The 21450-nt window shown below is 38.5% G+C and overlaps 1 long non-coding RNA gene across 1 annotated transcript in view; it reads left to right on the top strand.

The window, feature by feature from the left end:
* LOC122453205 overlaps positions 1 to 21450 on the top strand; it is a 502122-nt gene that overhangs the window by 290055 nt on the left and 190617 nt on the right. Inside the window, exon 3 of the long non-coding RNA XR_006272973.1 lies at positions 19036 to 19165. This is a non-coding gene — a long non-coding RNA (uncharacterized LOC122453205). The remainder of the gene's footprint in view (positions 1 to 19035; positions 19166 to 21450) is intronic.

Here is a 21450-nt window from a genome sequence, read left to right as displayed (position 1 = left end):
AACCATCTCATCCTCTGTCATCCCTTCTCCTCCTGCCTTCAATCTTTCCCAGCATCAGGATCTTTTCCAATGAGTCAGTTCTTCTCATCATGTGGCCAAAGTATTGGAGTTTCAAACAGCATCAGTCCTTCCAATGAATATTCAGGACTGATTTCCTTTAGGATGGACTGGTTGGATCTCCTTGCAGTCCAAGGGACTCTCAAGAGTCTTCTCCGACACTACAGTCTGCTTTAGAGTTCAGGATAATTATTGTACATAAAGAACAGTCCTTGAAATATGTTTTCAGTGTACCAAAGTCCTTTTGATTATCTAATGCTTTTAAAAAAACCTCCTTAACATCCTATTTAGTGAATCAGTAAAGAAACTAGTCAAAGGGATTATTTGATAATGGATAGACTTATCAAATGGTTATCTTTCCAAATTTTGAGCCTTATATTGCAGACTTTCTTAGGGTATGTAAACCTAACCATTCATTTTGTAGGTGGATATCCATATTGCTGAACCCTTTCATAACCTCCATTACTACTGCCATTGCTACTTTGCTCATAAGCCCATTGGGAGTGACAGGAGTAACTAGTGAAATGAGTCGATGGTAATTCACAGAACAGGTCATGCTATTAGCCCAATTATTAAAATCCTTTTATGCTGAGGTCATCCTTTGGTAAGCATTAATATGGGACACAAATATCTTCGTACTTTATGTCTATTTGGAGAGGTCTATCCATATACCTTGTGTGTGGTATATTTTTCCAAAGTAGCTGTGACAAGTTACCACAAACTTATTGGCTTAAATGATACACATTTAATATCTTATAGTTTCTGAGGTCGAAAGTCTGAAATGTGTCTCAGTAGGCTGGTTTTTCCAGTAGTCACATATGGATGTGAGAGTTGGACTATAAAGAAAGCTGAGTGCTGAAGAATTGATGCTTTTGAACTGTGGTGTTGGAGAAGACTCTTGAGAGCCCCGTGAACTGCAAGCAGATCCAACCAGTCCATCCTAAAGGAGATCAGTTCTGAATATTCATTGGAAGGACTGATGCTAAAGCTGAAACTCCACTACTCTGGCCACCTGATGTGAAGAACTGACTCATTGAAAAAGACCCTAATGCTGGGAAAGATTGAAGGCAGGAGAAGAAGGGGACGACAGAGGATGAGATGGTTGGATGGCATCACCGACTCAATGGACATGAATTTGAGCAAGCTCTGGGAGTTGGTGATGGACAGGGAGGCCTGGCAGGTTGCAGTCCATGGGGTCTCAAAGAGTTGGACACGACTAAGTGACTGAACTGACCTGGAATTGAAGTCGCTCAGTCGTGTCTGACTCTGCGACCCCATGGACTGTAGTCTACCAGATTCCTCTGTCCATGGGATTTTCCAGGCAAGAATACTGGAGTGGGTTGCCATTTCCTTCTCCAGGAGATCTTCCCAACCCAGGGATTGAACCCTGGTGTCTGGCATTGTAGGCAGACGCTTTACCGTCTGAGCCACCAGGGAAGTTGAACTGAACTGAGGCTAACATCAAAGTGTCAGCAGGGTTGAGCTCCTCTCTGGGGCCCTAGAGGAGAATTCATTTCCTTGCCTTTCCAGCTTCTAGGGGCTATTCCTATTCTTTGCATCTTTAACCCTATCTTGGCTTCTGCTTCTTGGAGAACCTGGACAGCTTATCTTCCTTACTGTCTGGTCAAATGTCCACTCCTACATGGTCTTCTCTGATAGATTTCACTACTGTAGACCCCTTTCCTGGTTTTTCATTAGCAATTCATTTTTTATTGCCTTTTTAGTGATGATCACAATGCTTACATACTTGTTTGTTTATTTGGTTAATTATTTACTGTCTGTTTTCCCTACTGGAATGTAATTCTCCTTTGGGCAGGGATATGACCACCCCAACACTTAGCTGCATTCCTGGCACATCTTACGTGCTTCAAAGATATTGTCAAATGAATCAATGGATTCTGATATATTTTCTTAAAAGGACCTGTGAGGTATGGAGGTCAAGACTAAGCTAGATATTACTGGGCAGTTGAAGGCAGCATATGGATCCCAGTTTCTTGGGATAACCAGGTAAAAGAAATATGTCCCTAGCTGTTGACTATATGTACCTGTTTCTCTGGAACAGCTCCAGTCAACTAAGTGTAATCACCCTTTTCAAGATGTTGGTTCTGAAAAATAATGGCCAAAGTGACATACAGTGGGCATTAGAGAGAAAGGTAAATGCTATATGATCTCTTATATCTGAAATTAAAAAAAAAATTAGAAACCAAGCCTATAGATACAGAGAACAGATTAGTGGTTGCCAGAGTTAGGGGTTGGTGGTGCGAGAAGTGGGTGAACTATTTATTCTCATTTTTTAATTTAAATAAACTGAATTTAAAAATTATGTATACCCATAATTATTGAAAAGGAAAGGTATTCCCCAGTGAACTAAGAGAGATATGGTGAAAGTATTTTTCATAGTATAATTATTTTTAAAAGACTGTGTGTATACACACACAAACACACACACACACATATATATAAATCAAAATGATATGCACTAAAATATCAACAGGTGAATGAACACAGGATAACTTTTATTTTGTTATCTTTATTTTTCTATTGTCTTTGAAGTCGTGTAGTATATAATTTATTACTTTACATGCCAAAAATCTTGATTTTTGTTGTTACTTTCCTTCATGAAATCCATTATAGAATTTAGAATTTCTGTATTTGAAACCCTACTTTTAGGAGATTCAGTTCAGTTCAGTTCAGTCACTCAGTCATGTCCGACTCTTTGTGACCCCATGAATTGCAGCACGCCAGGCCTCCCTGTCCATCACCAACTCCTGGAGTTTACTCAAACTCATGCCCATCGAGTCAGTGATGCCATCCAGCCATCTCATCCTCTGTTGTCCCCTTCTCCTCCTGCCCCCAATCCCTCCCAGCATCAGGGCCTTTCCAATGAGTCATCTCTTCTCATGAGGTGGCCAAAGTACTGGAGTTTCAGCTTCAGCATCAGTCCTTCCAATGAACACCTAGGACTGATCTCCTTTAGGATGGACTGGTTGGATCTCCTTGCAGTCCAAGGGACTCTCAAGAGTCTTCTCCAACACCACAGTTCAAAAGCATCAATTTTTCGGCACTCAGCTTTCTTCACAGTCCAACTCTCACACCCATACATGACCACTGGAAAAACCATAGCCTTGACCAGACGGACCTTTGTTGGCAAAGTAATGTCTCTGCTTTTTAATATGCTATCTAGGTTGGTCCTAACTTTCCTTCCAAGGAGTAAGCGTCTTTTAATTTCCTGGCTGCAATCACCATCTGCAGTGATTTTGGAGCCCAAAACAATAAAGTCTCTCACTGTTTCCACTGTCTCCCCATCTATTTCCCATGAGGTGATGGGACCAGATGCCATGATCTTAGTTTTCTGAATGTTGACCTTTAAGCCAATTTTTTCACCCTCCTCTTTCACTTTCATCAAGAAGCTCTTTAGTTCCTTTTCACTTTCTGCCATAAGGGTGGTGTCATCTGCATATCTGAGCTTATTGATATTTCTCCCAGCAATCTTGATTTCAGCTTGTGCTTCTTCCAGCCCAGCATTTCTCATGATGTACTCTGCATATAAGTTAACTAAGCAGGGTATTACTAGGTGATATATTATTTCTTTTTCCCAAATGTTTAAGTGGTAACTATTTCACCCCAAGAAATAGTTTTTTGATTATGTGTTAACACCCAAAATAAGTTATAGAGGGGAGTTAATATGAAAATCTTAGATTTATACCTTTATGTGATACCTAAAAGCGACCCTATTCTCTTCCACTCTGAAGAGAAAAAAGGTTCTCAGAGTCAAAGGCAAGGTTTGCTTTAATTTCCCATGGTGCTGCGGTTTGTCCCAGACCTTTCCCCTTCCTTACCGTGGCAGTGGAAGGGCGAGTCTTCACTTGCTCCATTCACAAGGGCAGATACAGGATCAGGTGTAGGCAACAGTTTGTTGTTATATGTTCTCCAGTGACTATTTTAGTGGTAGTGGTGTGTACCACATTCAAAAATTCTCCAGCAAAATATTACTCAGAGGACTTAAAAAATATGTTCCTTCTCACTTAAAATGGTGAGGGTCAACACAACAAGAAGATTTGGCATTTTGGCCTCAGAACATGTGGAATTTAGGGGTAAGGGTCATGGCTAATGAGTCCTGAAATTTAATTCTCATGTCTGGTCATATTGGAAGCTATATGACAGCTGGCTGAAAAGGGCAAAACTATTTCTGATGCTCTGAAACTGTGCTAGTCTTGAGCAAAGTTGACCAAATTTAGTCAGAAGTTTTCCCTATGTTGGGATCTGAGGCTACAAATTACCTCAATTTGTGGCTCTCAGATAGATGAATTTGTGTGCTGTGATTAACCGATAATGGATCCCATTTTTGTCTTAGATTCTGCTGGTCTGATATCATATTATTCCCTTTGGACAGATTCTTAAAGGCAACAAACCTGTTAGCTATCCATTCCTTGGGCCAAAAATTACCACTTTTAATGTGTGTGTGTGTGTGTGTGTGTGTGTGTGTTATGCTCATGGGGGTAAAAATGTATGCAGAAATGATTGCATTTGCTCATAGTTGTTATGTCTATTTAGCACAAACCTATAAAGTTTAATAAAAATTCAACAGAGGTTCACCTATGCAAATCAAGACCAGATATACAAAGCATAGAAAGTATTGAAACTGACAGAAAAATGTGCTATTATCTGAGCAATGCAATCAAAGAGAAACTATCCCTTTGCAAGGGGTCCATATTAGAAAGGTAAAAATTTAAGAAAAGGCAGCATTACCCTACCCTAACTATAAGGGTAGAGAAAGAAAGAAAGAAAACCAGTCAGATATTTGTGAAAGTAAAAAAGTTCCCCTTTCTTTTAAGACACAGTAGCTTGTGTAATTTTGTCACACGTATCTGTTGCTCTCATCTCTTGCTTTGTGCTGAAAGGCTCACCAGAGCATTCACGGGAGCAATTCTCCCTCCCACCCCTGACACCTGCCATGGAGAATGTGTTGCATTATTCATTGGGAGCTAATGGCAGGTGATGAGATCTGTTCATGCTACATCCCTCACAGTAGGTGTTTATCACTCTGTTCACTCGCAGCCCTGCTATTACTGAGGGGCCAGAAGAACCCTACACACTCGCTTGAAAGGTAATGGGAAACGTGCTCAGCTTTCTGGGCTCACAAGTGCAGATGAAGGTTATCACCAGGGCAGCTGCGAAGCCCAGGGCGGGAGGAAGGTGGTCACTCTAAAGCGAACAGCTTAATTTTGGAAATCCATACAAATCATGTCAGAGCCATGATAATCCATCTTCCTTAGCTTCCAGCCTTTCAGCAGTCATTGCTCTGTAATAATTTCCCTCGATTCACCTGTGATCTCTATAAATAACTGGAGTGAAGGAGGAAAGGACAGGGGGAAAGAGATGGGTCTGGCTTAGTGTCTGATGAGCATGCCAGCGAGGAATTTATCTCTGTCTAGTAAGCAAGATGCAGTCTCCTCCGAGGGTGGGTGGCGGTATGGCCACACAGAAGCTAGTAGCGGGACAGTCCTGTGGCCCCAACTCTGTGCCCGTGTCATTTGAAACCAACTTGATGGGACAGGTAGTGGTTTCAGTGATTTATCTGGATGCTTGTGACAAAAAAAATTATGGAGCACTGCCATGGCAGCACGTGGGAGGAATAGAAGAAGGGTGACTATTTTATCCTCAAGTGCTTAATTCCTTCCAGGAGCATGAGTTAGCAGAGATTTCTTTGGTCTACCATTTTTGCCACAATAACCCCCTTTGATTCTAACATCTTTATTCATTGTTTTCTGGTTAAGTTTTTTTTTTTTTATTTGTATTTTTTGCCTTTTTAGAAGTAGGAGAACTTCGGGTATATAATCTGGGTTTCAAGGAGGTTAAGCAAAAGAATCTGGGGACAGAAAAGTCACAGTGGTCAAGATAATCAGGCAGGAAGGCAATTGAATTTTTGTTCTCCCAGCTCACTTGTGTTGACTTCACTACTTGTCCAAGATGGGTACTGTCTCTTATCCAGGGTGTCCTATTGGTGTCTTCCTGTGACATCATAGTCCGTGTGGTGTAATGGAGGCCAGAGGAATAGATTTAAGGTGGGAAAAACTTAGGTTTCAATCATAGATCAACTAGTTAGTAGCTGTGGGAATTCATTTAAACTTTGTGAGCCTTGCATTTATTGATAGTATAATGGGTATATTATCAAGTCTAGGGTTATTCTGAAAACTAAATGATAAACATTCAACAAATACTTTAGCAGTTTCTAACTCCTTCCACTCTTTTGAACTGAACGGTGAATTATCCTTTCTTTTACCTGGCCAAAGTAAATGTCTTTAGGTAGGTTGACAAATCTTCTTCCATGAAGTGAATGAGTTCAAACACTAATAAGTGTTTCGTATTGGCTCTTAGTCAGTGGGTTAGTGGTAAAATGCACTGATTTATAGCTGTATCATGGAATATTATTCAGAATGAGGGGAAAACAGTTGATGCAACAACTTGGATAGATCTCCATGGGGATTATGCTGAGTGTAAAAAGCCAATCCTGAGAGGTTAAATACTATATGATTGTATTTATGTAACATTTTTGACACAGCAACATGATAGCAATGCTTGTGTGTGTGCTAAGTCACTTCAGTCAAATCTGACTCTTTGCAACCCTATGGACTGTAGCCCTCCAAGCTCCTCTGTCTTGGGATTTTCCAGGCAAGAATACTAGAGTGGGTTGCCGTTTCTTCCCTAAGCAGGGATCTAACTTGGGTCTCCCACATTGTGGGCACATTCTTTACTGATTGAGCCACCAGGGATGGCACCATGATAGCAACAGGGAACAAATTAGTGGTTGTCAGGAGTCAGGTAAAAGGAAGGAGAGAGGGAGGTGAGTGTAATTATATAAAGGGTGACACAAGGAATCTTTGTGGTTGGTGGGACGTTCTGTGTCTTATCAGTGGTGGTGGTTCCCTGAACCTACATCTGTGATAAAATTGCATGAAATTGAGCGTGCGCGCGTGCGCACACACACACACACACACACACACACACACACACACACATATGCAGGAGTGCAACTAAAACTGAATGTCAGTAAATTGTATCAGTGTTGATTGGTTTTAATATTGTTCTGTAGTTTTGCAATGTGTTACCACTGAGGGAAACTGGGTAAAGAATGTGGGAAAGCTCTGTTATTTCTGACGGCTACATGTGAGTCAAATATCTCAAAAAAAAAAAGTTTAAAAACCATAAAAAAAATTGTCTTTGTCTTTCCATAGTAGCCATATCCAGGTATAAATATAATTATCTCTCAGTTGGTAATATGACCATGAGGGTCATATTCCTTTAGTCTGATAATTTCTAAAAAAAATTCCTGAAGAAATAGTAAAAATGATACACATACTTATGTCCAAAGATTTTCATCACAGCATTATTTAGAGCTGTGACATGCTAAAAGCAACTTAAATTTCCAACTTAGTAATGCTTATTGCATATTTCTAAGATGAGATTAAAAACTCTACATTGAAGTAAAGCTTTAATGCACTAACCATTGACTACATGCCACAAATGAGGGATTTTTCTTATTTATACCATCTCCCCCTATGTTTTCTGTCTTCTTCCAATTTTTGATACTATTCTGTGTTTTTCAATTTATATATTGTTTTATTAATTACATTTTATTTTATGGGGTACTGTTGTAAAGCAATTTATTTTGTCTTTTAATCCACCACTTTTAGAATTCCTTTGAATCTCCCACTTTTTTTCCCAGCTTTACTGAGCTATAATTGACACAATAATCCCTCACTTCTTAAGACCAAAATATTTCAGCTCCTCCATTCTCTACCACATATCTCTAATTCTGTCAGTTAAGCCATTGCTTTTCCATTGTCAGGTTTTACAATGCGTGTCTGTAATTAAGTCTTCTGTAATTTCTCTCTAGGTTAATTCTGCACATTGAAAACCACTAAATAGGATTTCCAATATTATGATTATGTAAATATTTTGCAGTTGGGAACCAGTTAGCATAATTCCATTCCTAGAGAAAGAGATGACACCCTATGCCACTGAAACAGTGTTGCTTAAAGGAGAAAATTCCTCAGAAGGTTAAATGAATTCTTATCTACTATTAGTTGCTCATGGAGAAGGCAATGGCACTCCACTCCAGTAGTCTTGCCTGGAAAATCCCATGGATGGAGTAGCCTGGTGGGCTGCAGTCTATGGGGTTGCTAAGAGTCAGACATGACTGAAGTGACTTAGCAGCAGCAGCAGAATTAGTTGCTCAAAATTGTGTCATGTGTTTTTGATTGCAGCATATGTATACTGTAACTTTCTTGAGTGTGCTCTGCATTACCTAGAATTTCTAATTGCCTTGATGTGCTCATTTCTTTACTATGTTGCCAAACTTAACCACTTCCTTAATCATATTATTTATTGAATACTGAATTTTAAAGTTAATTTTGAAGCAGTTGCTGTAAACTTTAATTGTTTCCTGGGTTAGCTTTTTTTCTTGTACTCCTTTTTCATGAGTCTGCAGTTTTATTCCACTGTATCTCCCCCTCTTCCAAGAAGGTGAATGGGAGGCAAAAATTTTTTCATTCTTGAAAGGAAAAACTGATTAATTGAAGAGAGTCAGTTTAGTGGATAGATTCATATGATGGATTTGTGTTTTGCTCATTAATGCATTGTCAGAGTTTCTTTTTCTACCCCTGGATGGAGTCTTGGAGAGCTTCCATAGCTTTCTGGTTACTTATGGTTAAAAGCTGTCTAGTCCATTATCAGATCTTCTATCTCATCTCCTCCTCTTTCTCCAGCAAGCCTTAGATTTTGTTGTCTTCACCTGTGTTCTGTCTGACCCAGCCCTTCATGCTGGGACCTCTTCTTCCCTTCTTTGGGCCTAAACTTCTGATCTTCCCTTAACTTCTGTCTTGTTTTAGAGGAGTAACAAATATTGAATGGCTATAGCAGAGACTTTTGCTGATGACAGGGAAGGAATAACAGTACAGTAGCCTCAAAGCCCATCATTTGAGCAGGCTGATACCAATCCATTCATATCCTGGTATATCTGGGTTTTGGGATTCTAAACCAGATAGACCATGGGGAAGAAATAAAGCCTCCTCCACTTCTGCAAGTCGACTTTACTTCTACCAGTCTAGGTCAGCTACCATTGGAAAATTTTCATTCATTGCTATTAATAAGTGAAATGTCTTCGAAGATTCTGCCAGTAGTCTAAGGCTCCATTTAAATTTTGATGCACTCATGAGATCTTTATATTTTTCCACTTTAAAAAGGTATTTTAGTGGTAAATTGAGAGAGAAATCTTTGCTAAGCAGATTCTATTATAAAATCAGAACACATACATATTTGTGTATAAATATGAATAAACAGAATGTCTCAGGTAACTAGATTTTGGACAGATCTCTTAGTTCCTGCTAATTTGAAGTTATACTATTTAACTTTATCCTAATGCCTTCACTCTAGATATAACAGAGCAATGATATCAGCATTTTATAATTAATAGTTTGTCATGCCTTATTTTTTGGAGCAGTTAAAGTTTGGCTAAACCATATTTCTTCATTAAATTTCTCTGTCTGACCTCCTGGCATGTTTGGTTGCAGTGAATCTTAGTTCGGTTTGGCAAATTAAAAAGAATATGACAAGACATTTTGAAAAGATTAGGTAAAGAAGGATGAGTTTCCCAGGTGGCGCTAGTGACAAAAAACCCATCTACCAACTCAGGAGATGCAAGAGGGACGATCCCTTTGAGTAGGAAATGGTAATCCACTCCAGTATCGTTGCCCAGAAAATTCCATGGACAGAGGAGCCTGGCTGGCAGTCCATGCGACTGCAAAGAGTCAAGACATGACTGGGTGACTGAGTGCAATGTTAAGCGATTAAAAAATAGAAGTATTTAAAGTCTTTAATATGCAGAGCATTCCATTTTATGAAGTGGTCACATTTTTAGCAATCTCTACTAGAAAATGGTCCCAAACCTGGAAGTAAACAGAAGACTGTTATCCACACCTTTAGATATATTACTGCAGTTGTTAAATTATATTCGAGAGCTGTTGCTTCAAAAGATAGGAATTTGAGATTTAAAAAAGATTTGAAACTTGTTTAAAATTTTTGACTTTGAAAAAGATATTGATTAAGCATCAAAGAAATTACTAAGGGTGTGGGCTCTAGCATCAAAGAAATGCAGTTTGGAATTCTGGATCCTGCCTCTTCCATTTTCTGATTTGGGGTAAGCTATTTATCATTTTCTAGACCTTAGTTTCATGTGTATGTTGGACATAATAACACCCATCTCAAAAGAACTGCTTTGGGTGATTATATGAGAGAAATCTATGTAAAGATTATTTTTAACTTACTAACTATATGAGAATAATCACAAATAATTTATGTCAAATATTAATTGTGAACTCTTAATTTATGCCAATATTTTATTCTTTGAAGATATTGAATAAGTGAATCTTACACAGTAACTTCCTGAGCTTTCTAAATTTGTCTGAAATCATACTCTTCATAGAATTGACCATGATCTCAACATCCATACTTGGAAGAAACTTCAGTAAAATTTCAAAATGCCCCATCAATGAATTATGAAAAGAGCTATTAATTGTTCTCTGTATTAATATCCAGCCCTGGGAACAAGAATAAACCTTTAGTATTGTATATCATCAGTTACACAGTGGGCTATAGCAGTTTTAGGACCACCTGCATATTTACATACTTGACCAAGAAACAGATAAAACAGAGAGTGGATATTACAGACTCTAGTCATTCATATATGGTTCTTGGTGAGTTATCCTTCTTTCACTTCCTTTTGGCCCAGGTAGCCTCCCTCTTTCCTACCTACTGTGCTGGAAGTTGATTATGGGGGTCCAAGCTCCAAATCCTAGTTCTATCGAATTCATATTTTAGCATTATGAAGTATAGCATTTATAGTATTAAAAAATGTGCCAATATTTTAAAAGCTGCTTTGGCCACAAAAGAACCTGTACTTTCAGAGATGTGGAGAAAAGGCTAATAAAAGCTAGGGAAGTAAGGACACAAGTATGGTTAGATCAACTCTGACTGCAGGGCATTGGACACATGTGGGCCACCAGCCCAGGAGAGCTGGATATACAGACTTGTGTGGATCTGATTTCATTCTAGACACTTTCATTAACCATCTACGTGTCTTTGGGGAAGCTAAAAGAGTTCTGTAAGCCTCTGACTTCTCAGCTATAAAATGTCAAGGGGTATAATTCTGGGAGTCACAGAAAGTGGGCTTAAATCGCGGCTCTTCTACTTAACAAGCTGTGTGGACCAGGTATTTAAGATTTGAGCCTCAGTTGCCTCCAGTGTCAGATGGGGATAACAATAGGATTTACTGCATACAACTTTATGAGGATTAAATGAGTTAATACATTTAAATACAAGTAAAGTACCATGCATGTAATAATGCACATTATATGTGAGTTAATATTTTAAGTGTCTGGTTGAATTAAAGAAAAGAGAAACCCCTAGGCAGATCAGTACTATGGAGAAAGTTGTTTCTGTGCCTCCAATCTCCTTTTCATTTTCACCACATAAGGAGAATCGTAGCTCCCCCAGATGTCCATGCCTTAATTCCTAGAACCTATGTATTAAGTTACAAGGGGAAAAAAAAAATCTTTGTGTTGTCAGTAAGGGTGTGAACTAGCCAATGTCTTGATTTTGGCCTTGTGAAACCTTGATGAGAAAAAGCAGTTGAGCTAGCTCATACTTCTGACCTGTACCACCGTGAGATCATTGATTTGTGTTATTTTTAGTGATTGTGTTTGGGGCAGCTTGTTACAGTGGGAGAAAACTAACATACTACCCGACCTCCTTGCAGACCCTATGACAGTTGGCTGCAACTCCAAGGATATTTCAAAGGATCACCTAGAGAGGAAAGGTCTGTGTAAGATCGTTGTAGAGACTTAGGTAATATAAAATTTATCAGAAGGATGCAGTCAACATTATATGAGCAGGAAAGGATAGGATGGAGAGTATATTCTCCATCTACATATAGTGAAATTTGAGGAATTTTAAAACTTAAAGCAACATTTATGAGTCTACTTTTATCTCCTTGTTTTAAGATGAAGAAACTGAAAATCAACTTGTCAGTGAACTTGCCCAAGGTAAAATATCCAGTTAAGTATTTGTTCCAGGCTAAGATTGATCAACCAGATTTTTGTGATGTCCTCTTTTTACTCTATGTGCTATTCACACCTCATTGATCCCAGTCATGTGATGAAGCATAGACCAGCAAAATGCTGAAGGAAATGGCCAGGAATGTCAACAGTGTTTTCCTTTTCAGCCGGGAAACTTGAAGACCAACTTCTTTAAAAATAGGATTTTAGGTATGAATATGCATAAGGCTTCATTTACCCTCCAGATAGGGCTAATGCATATGGAATCCTAGCATAATTATATTGCTTAAGCATTCTGTTTTGTCTATAAGCTAACACGGTCATAGGTGAAAAGAAGTCATTGAAACATCAGATGAGGGATTAGGTTAGGTGATTGCCAAGATCATTTCCTGTCCTAGAATCGTTAAGAGCACTCAGGTAGTGATTTATGTTGGCTTAGAAGGATGCCATCCAGACCTTGACCAGAGTTTGAAAACAGTTTCCCAGCCAGCAATGCAAATAGATAATTCCACAAGTTGGCCATGTTACTGGTATATCATCCATGAAATCACCAGGCAGACATGTCACTGCATCATAGAACCTTCACCCAGGTTCGCATAGGTGAGATTTATGAGAGCAGTGGACAACAGAGGAGCTATTTTTCTCTTTGCAGTGTTGAAAGTCTGGCTTTCTTTTTGGGTGCTGTTAAAATCCAAATAGATGCATATGTAACATGTCAGTGAGTGGGATTTTTTTCTGTTGCTCCAGAATTGGTACCATGGCTCAGTGTTGAAGAGGGTCCAAGTATCCCTTATTTAAATGGAAACACTCAACACTGGGCTAGAAACCTCTCCAGGACTTAATAAGAAGCAACCTGCCCTTCTCATTCAGCCATCTCCTCAGCCCAGGTTATAAGAATAAGACTGTGTATATTAGTTCCCTAGCACTGTCATAACAGAGTACTGCAGATTGGGTGGCTTACACAATGGAAATTTATTGTCTCATAGTTTCTAGAAGCTGAAAGTTGAGATTAAGCATTGGCAGGGCGCATTTCTTCTGAGGTCGCTCTTACTGACCTGTAGATGGCTGTCTTCTTCCTGTGTCTTCACATGGCCTTTTCTCTGTACTGTACCTGTTTCCGAATTTCCTCTTCTTAGAAGGACACCAGTCTCACTAGATTGGGGCCTACCCTAATGACCTCATTTTAACTTAATTTATCTCTTTATGTACCCTATATCTAAATACAGTCATAGGCTGTATGACATAGGTATCAGGGCTTTAGTGTGCAAATTCTGGGCCAGCCTAGAGCAATGGGGAAAGGACAAGCACACGGCAACCCACTGCAGTATTCTTGTCTGGGGAATCCTCCTGGGCAGAGGAGCCTGGCAGGCTAGAGCTCATGGGGTCGCAAAGAGTCGACTGAGTGACTAAGCACGCATGAATACAGATGACGCTGCCTTCTTGCTTGGAATTTCTAAAGACTGCATTTTTACTTAACTTTCACCTGTTTGGGAAAGATCAAAAGAGAACCACAACTGTTATCATGGCTACACATAAAGGACTATAGAGGTTAAAGGATACATCAGATATCCTTGGACTGCCCAAGTGACATCTAGGAAAGCTAGTGGATAACACAACCCAGGGAAGGATTTGAAGGTAAGTATCACTGGTTGGGCTGCTTAAATCATACACATTCTATCTTTGTTAATGATTCTCAACAAGAGTAAATTGGTCCTCCAGGGTACAATTAGAAATTTTAGTTGTAACAATTGAGAGGAAGCACTACTGTATCTAATGGGTAGAGGCCAAAGATGCTGCTAAGCCTCCAACAATGTACAGGGCAGGCTATAAAACAAAGAAGTGTCCAAGTCAAAATTGAAATTGTGCTGCTGTTGAGAACCCTGGTTTATGTGAACCCCACATTGGCATATGCCACCATATTGGCTTGGGCCTTCATCATTTCATAGAATCAGACTGCATCAGAGGGAGACCAGCAATGCCTCCTCATTGCTGACAGGTGACCCATTACATAAGAATATTTTTGCCTCCTTTATTTCTCCTTCTAGGACTCAACCTTAAGGATTGAGATCAAGGGGAAAGAAGGGAAAGGAGTTATCACAAGTGCACCACATTTTCCCATTCTGCAATTCAGGAACATGGTGGAGAAGGAAGAATATAAAAGCAGATCATGCCCTCCTCTCCTTATTAGGCTCCTTGAACCACTGATCTAGTCAGTGATATAAGAAGTAGTTAGTTTTTAATTAAATATGAGATTGAAATATTAACTAGACTGGGTTTTTATTATTGTTGTTCAGTCACTTAGTCATGTCCAACTCTTTACAACCCATGAACTGCAGCACGGCAGGCCTCCCTGGGTTTTTGCAAGTACCGAGAAGACTATGGGTCTGCCTCAATGTCCTTAAGCACTGGGGAGGGAAAACTCAACAATGGTGAACTTGGAAAGACTGATGATAAGAAATAAACTAATTTCTTGGTTATATCCCAATGATTTGAAACTCTTATTGTAGGAGGAAATGTATAATATAAAGATGATCTATACCTGAATGCAGGTTTGCACACATGCCAGTCAAGATCTTGCCTTGTGATGCCACTAATAGATGGTGTATTCCAAAGAAAGACAACCAAGTATTTGCTCAACTCAGTATCCCAAATTTCTTGAATCCTAAGTGGGGTGATGATTTTTAGAAGTGTAATATCATACGTATTCATCTGGCCATGTGATATAGAGAAAAGAGTATCTGTTTTAGAGTGAGAACATCTTGTTCCACTCCACAATTTAGCTACTTACTCAGCTGAGGATGTGGTCTTTGTTTGTTACATAACTTCTCTTTGAATCCCATCTTTCCATCCTCAAGGTGGATGAATGAAAGTTCGATCATTACTCATGAAGTTTGTTTAGAGTTTACTTGGGGTGGGGGAATAAGTCCTTATTTCTTCCTGATTTAGCAAAATGTTTTCATACTCATGATGCAGTGATAGCTACTATTTACACAGTACTTTTCTATATGATTTTATTTACATAATTTTCAAAACCAATCAAAACTGATCAATAATGATAAATTTTCAGCATGGTATTTACCTTTGCCTGGACAGGGTCATGAAAGGGTAGCTTCTGAAATGTTGGCAGTGTTTTCTTCTTTATCTGGTAGGCTGTGCATTGATCTCCAAATTTGCATTTCAGTAAAATGTTGACTTACAAATATTTTGATCACCTTTAAAATGGTCAGTGACTCAAGTGCAGTTCCTGAAACCAGAGATAAAATAGGTAGTTTCTTTCAATATTTTAAAAATGCCCCATACTCTTTTCTGAGCAGTCTTGAGAACTGGGTAGGAAATTTAGTCCTAATTTGCTTTATAACCAAAGAACCATGAAGTGTTTTTGATTTTAATAGGAAAGTTGGTACAGTTTTGGAGTCATTTGACAGCTTACTATAGAAGGAACTGTGAAGTCTGACATTGTTTCTTCCCTACGTTCTTTTCTTTCCTATCTCCTTTGAGCTCTTTTTTTTCCCCCATTTATTTTTATTAGTTGGAGGCTAATTACTTTACAATATTGTAATGGTTTTTGTCATACATTGACATGAATCAGCCATGGATTTACATGTATTCCCCATTCCGATCCCCCCTCCCGCCTCCCTCTGTCTCCGATTCCTCTGGGTCTTCCCAGTGCACCAGCCCCGGGCACTTGTCTCATGCATCCAGTCTGGGCTGGTGATCTGTTTCACCCTTGATAATATACATGTTTCGATGCTGTTCTCTTGAAACATCCCACCCTCGCCTTCTCCCACAGAGTCCAAAAGTCTGTTCTGTACATCTGTGTCTCTTTTTCTGTTTTGCATATAGGGTTATCATTACCATCTTTCTAAATTCCATAGATATGCGTTAGTATACTGTATTGGTCTTCATCTTTCTGGCTTACTTCACTCTGTATAATGGGCTCCAGTTTCATCCATCTCATTAGAACTGATTCAAATGAATTCTTTTTAATGGCTGAGTAATAGTCCATGGTGTATATGTACCACAGCTTCTTTATCCATTCGTCTGCTGATGGGCATCTAGGTTGCTTCCGTGTCCTGGCTATTATAAACAGTGCTGCGATGAACATTGGGGTGCATGTGTCTCTTTCAGATCTGGTTTCCTTGGTGTGTATGCCCAGAAGTGGGATTGCTGGGTCATATGGCAGTTCTAATTCCAGAGCTCTTTTCTTCTGATGTAATTGTCACTCAGGGGAGCCTAGTACAGTGACTGTCTGCTCTGCGGCTGTCCGGAGGGCAGGCATTTGGGGAGTGAGCATTCACTAAAATTGGGAGTCTGATCTGTTACCTCATTGTGGAAACGAGGAACATTGTAGAATGAATCTCAAACAATGGAGCACTGAAAGCAGAAGGGAAGGGGACCTCTTCTTGGAAAGAGACTCTCCTACAATCTCAGAGATCTTTGTTGGGAAGGGCCGTTCCCTCTGCTGGAGCCTCCATAACACCCACAAAAGCCCTTCTGCTGGAAAGTTACCTTTTAGCAAAGGTGGAATGATCAAGCCGGAAAGAAAAGCCCTTTCGCTGTCCAGGTGATCAGACAGGGAAGAGGAAACAACGTCAGGGACTCGTGTTGTTAAATAGCTGCCCTGCTTCTTTTGTTGTGTGCACAAACGCAGTGTTTGTGACGGGAAATGTTTGGTAACTATTCACACAGCAGGAGAGTATAGTGAACTTTTTCTCAGATTGATCGATTCACACTACATGGCTTTGATGTGCAAGGAATTGGGGTTGCAGGATTATTAAAACATGGTTCTTGGCTTCAGTATCTTCTCCTCTGGGTAAAGCAGACATGTTGGGCAAAATAACATTCTGGCTAGTTTGTGCAGTGGAGGCATGAATGTGTTGTAAATGAATGCATGGTGAATAGTTTTAAAAATGTTATGTTCTGTATAATCCCATTATGTAAAATGTTAATATATAGTGTAATGATTCCACTTAAATAATATATTCAAATATTAAAAATATTTTAAAATATTAAAAAATCTAGAAGCAGTATATTGGTATTTTATTATTGACTAATTATACGATTAAGAACAGTTTTAAAATTTAATTTTTGAGAGTAAAATTTTTTTCTATTTTTAAAATATGTGCTCATTGTAAAAAAAAAAAAAAGTCAGTCTTTAAAGATGTAAAGAAGGGACTGATAGGGAGCACATGTAAATCCATGGCTGATTCATGTCAATGTATGGCAAAAACCACTACAATATTGTAAAGTAATTAGCCTCCAGCTAATAAAAATAAATGAAAAAAAAAAAAGAAGGGAATGACAAATCACAAATAATCCATTTTCTAGATGTACAAACATGAATGAGTTGGCATATATCTTTTGGGACTTTTTCTTAAGCACGTGTACACCCAACATAAATATATATTTGAGGTCATGCTGTGCTTTTTCTTTCCATGTTAATTTTGTTATTTAAATCGTTCATTTAAAAGAAATATGCAGTGTATATTTGTTCACTCATTTTTCCAGCTTTATTGAAGTATAATTGATAAATTGCACCTCTTTAAGGTGTTACTGTTGTTCAGTCACCCAGTCATGTCCGACTCTTAGAGACCCATGGACCCCAGGCCTCCCCATCCCTCACCATCTCCTGGAGTTTGCTCAAGTTCATGCTAGGCCACCAGGGAATTCCCCATTTAAGGTGTGCAACATGATTATTTGATATATGTATTGTTTAGTTTTTGTAAGCAGAGGTGAGTTTGAAATGAAAAACAACTTTTTCTCCTTATTATTCCTCAACTTCATTTTCACTCTCCCAAACCAACTGCTTTTATACACTGCTATTTTTTACTCCCTCCTGTGATTAATTTCATATATACATCTGTGTGTATGTATATATATATGTATACATACACATGTACTTATATTCCTGCTCTTCCTTCTATTACCTCTTTTGCACTTTCACGTCCCAATTTCTGGCAGCTCTTCTTTTAATTTTACATAGTCATGGTGAAACATTTACCTTCCTTTCTGAAACCATAATTATTATGAGCTTGGTCTTTAGCTTTTACCAAAGGCTGAAAACCAATAAATAGTATTTGTTTTTATGGCTATGTACATATTATTCACCACAAATTCAAATAAAGGTGTTGGATTGCATTTCCTTCTTTTTATGTCCAACATTATAACATTATTGCCATTTGAGGAAGAATGTTTCTAGTGTCAAAGTCAAATGGATTTGCTTTTATTACAGTTTTGCTTCATTTTTAACACGACTCATGTTTAAACAATGGCTTTTTTGGATAGCTCTTCTTTCTTCTGTCTTTGCTTTTTTGTTGACTTTTAATAAATGAATTTATTATCTTACTGCATTTTTTTTGCCAAGTGGTTGTTGAAATAAAAGTGACTTTTTATACTATGTTACCACAATTATCCAACCTAATTTTTTGCATAAGCAATACTTTCTTCTCAAAGAAAACCCTCCTAGAACATATTGACTCCCTATTGTATCTGGGCTGGTTGTTCTTTTAATCTTCTTACAACTTCAAAGCTGTTAGCCCCACAAAGTGTCCTGCACTCTTGGGGTAACTTTTTTCTTTTGGAATCCTGTGTCGTCCCTTTTTCAGTTTCAACTTCATTTTGTGTTTGTAGTACATGCTCATTTTTTGTCAGATTCATGAGCAATGCTGGTTTATCAACATTCTGCACCGAATCCAAATACACCTTTATATTTTTCTCTGTGCTTTGAGTGTTATTTAGTATTATCATAGAATTTTAGATCCAGAATTTGTGCAACTTTGAATGCGTCTTAATCTTCTAGCATTCAGGCTGGCTGGTAAGAGGTTTGTTGTCAATCTGATTTTGTATCTACTTAATTGTTTTGCAGATGAAGCATATTTTGGTTCACTCTCCTGGAAGCTGTTTGAAGGCAAGAGCAGTTGCCCATCCAGAGATAATTTCACCTGAATCAGGCCTGTAAGAGTGAAGTGCAGAACTGTGAGAGAGCCAATCTGAAGGTAGGCTCTGTGTGATTCAGTAGCTCTCCTTTTCTAACTTGGCTTCATTTCTCAATTTTCCTGAAAAGCCCGGCTAGAACTTTTCATTCTTTATGCACTAATGGTCAGTGAGGATTATAGAGCAGTCACTATTTACTGAAGCATGGCATGGCTAAACAGAAGGGTACAAAACATCCAGCATTTGTTTTTAAGGATTCTGGATCCATCAGAGATAAAATACAATTGACCTAAGCCTTTGTCTTCTAGAAATAGTTTCTAGTTTGAGTTCTGTTGTATTTATTTTCATCCCTGAAGAGCCTGAAGATAGCCACAAGTTACAGGTAAAATAGGTATTGTTATTATTATTGTTACCATATTGTTACTTTTATAAAATAGTTGTCTGATTTAGTCTATAAGCAACTTGACAGATGTTTATTGTGATTGTAAATTTGAGTTTTGGAAACCCAGTGATAAGCCCAACTGGTCAGATGAGTTATGCAAGAAGGGCTGGCCCTATTTTAAAGTTCATCTATACTTATTGAAACTTAAGAGTTTCTAGTCTGTGCCAGATCTAGACCCATCCTTGTTCAAATGCAGCTTTTCCATAGGGCCTAGATATAGAGCTTTTGAAGACGTGGGCAGATATAATCTGATATACATGAGGTAAATGGAGGGCAAAAATTGTTCATGTGTTTGAGAGAAGACATGGAGTAACAGTTTCTTAGCTATTAAATCTTTGAGTGGAGGTTTGTGACATAAATAGATCAGGCTACTGAGAAGGGGGTAAAACCTCTTTCATTTATGTAACTAGGAAAATAATAGCCCCTATGCAGGAGGACATTCTGAGTGTGTCTCCTACTGACACCATGGTTCTGCCATATTCTGAAATATTTATTGAATAAGTTTAGAATCATCAATAATAGTTACTTGATGGAGGTTTGTGGAAATATGCTCTTTCAGCTCTGAGAACCATGTGGTTCTGTTCAGCTAGTTATTATCACAAATAATTAAGGTCAAAAGCACCATTGATGCTTACTTTTCCACAGTGCATTAAAAATAATATTCTTTGTCTGAAAGCTGCTGAATCTGATACACCACTTTGAATCCTTCTAGTGCATTAGTGGGGCAGACTTCTGTGATGGTGGCGCTAGTTCGAATGACCTTTGTGCATAGAATTAAGTGATGGCAATAGGCAGAATAATCTCAGCCACCGTGTTCTAGAATTATGGATCTATAGAAGGCTGCAGGAACCAGGCCATTGAGATAACTTAATCAAATGCAAGAGGAATTTTTATCTGAAAGGACTTTTGTTCCTGTTTCTTTGTGTCCAGAGAGGGTCTACAGTTGGGGAGGAAGATAGACAAAGAACAGGAAGAAGAACAAGTTGCAGTAATTTTCTCTTCCTTTGATGAAGCACTTGACTCACCTTGTTGCTTTTTATCGGCCAAGCAACTTAAGCTGAACAAGCTATCATATTTTCTAACTGTTATCCATGAATTTTATGTGCTAATTATTCTCTATGCAATTTGTCTTTTCTCTGCTCATTTCTATCTCCTTCATTTCCTTCCTCCTTCTCCTATTTCCCTCATAGTTATCTGTTCATTCATTCCACATGCACCTGTGGATGATGTTCTGTGAACAGAGCACCATGTGATGTGATCGATACAGAAGTGGGTAACATAGGGCTCTAATCCTGAAGGATGTCACATCCTGGTTTGTGAGGCTTAGAAGATAATATTTAGAAGTTACCTTTGTCTTTTCAGTCATTTTGGTACTTTTGAGGTGGAGCTTATCTTTTGTATATGTACATCTCCTACCCTGTAAAGATACATAGATGAAATTGAAGTTGTTAACTTCATGGGCTTGAGGTTTGTAGTACAGACTCTTGCCTCACCTCCTGCTTTCTCTGTATGCTCTTGTCCCATCTATGGTCATAAGTGACACACCTCTATGATACCTCCTGGCTTCCTCTATTTGAAAGCTCATAGTTCAAAGTTACGGTTAGTTATCTTTTTTTTTGACCAATGTCCTCCCATATTCATTGGACTTATTACTAGAGGAAAGCTCAGCTTAATGCACAGAGAGAAAAGAAAAAATAGCTACAAAATTTCAATTCTGATTTTTACAAGTTTTCTAAATTATTCTTTGAGAAAGTACAAGATGGATAACATCCCTTGATGCTGCTGGATCTCTCCTGTTGAAAAAAGACATTCATTTCTGACACTTAAAAAAGTGTGTCTCTTGGTAACAAGAGACTTTTTATGTCCTATTCCTGGATCCTCTAGGCACTCTTGGTTGCAAAGCTT

Source organism: Cervus canadensis, chromosome 14 (assembly GCF_019320065.1).
Source record: "Cervus canadensis isolate Bull #8, Minnesota chromosome 14, ASM1932006v1, whole genome shotgun sequence".
NCBI lineage: Eukaryota > Metazoa > Chordata > Mammalia > Artiodactyla > Cervidae > Cervus > Cervus canadensis.
Note: the sequence above shows the minus strand (reverse complement) of the source record. Positions and strands in the feature narration are given on the sequence as shown.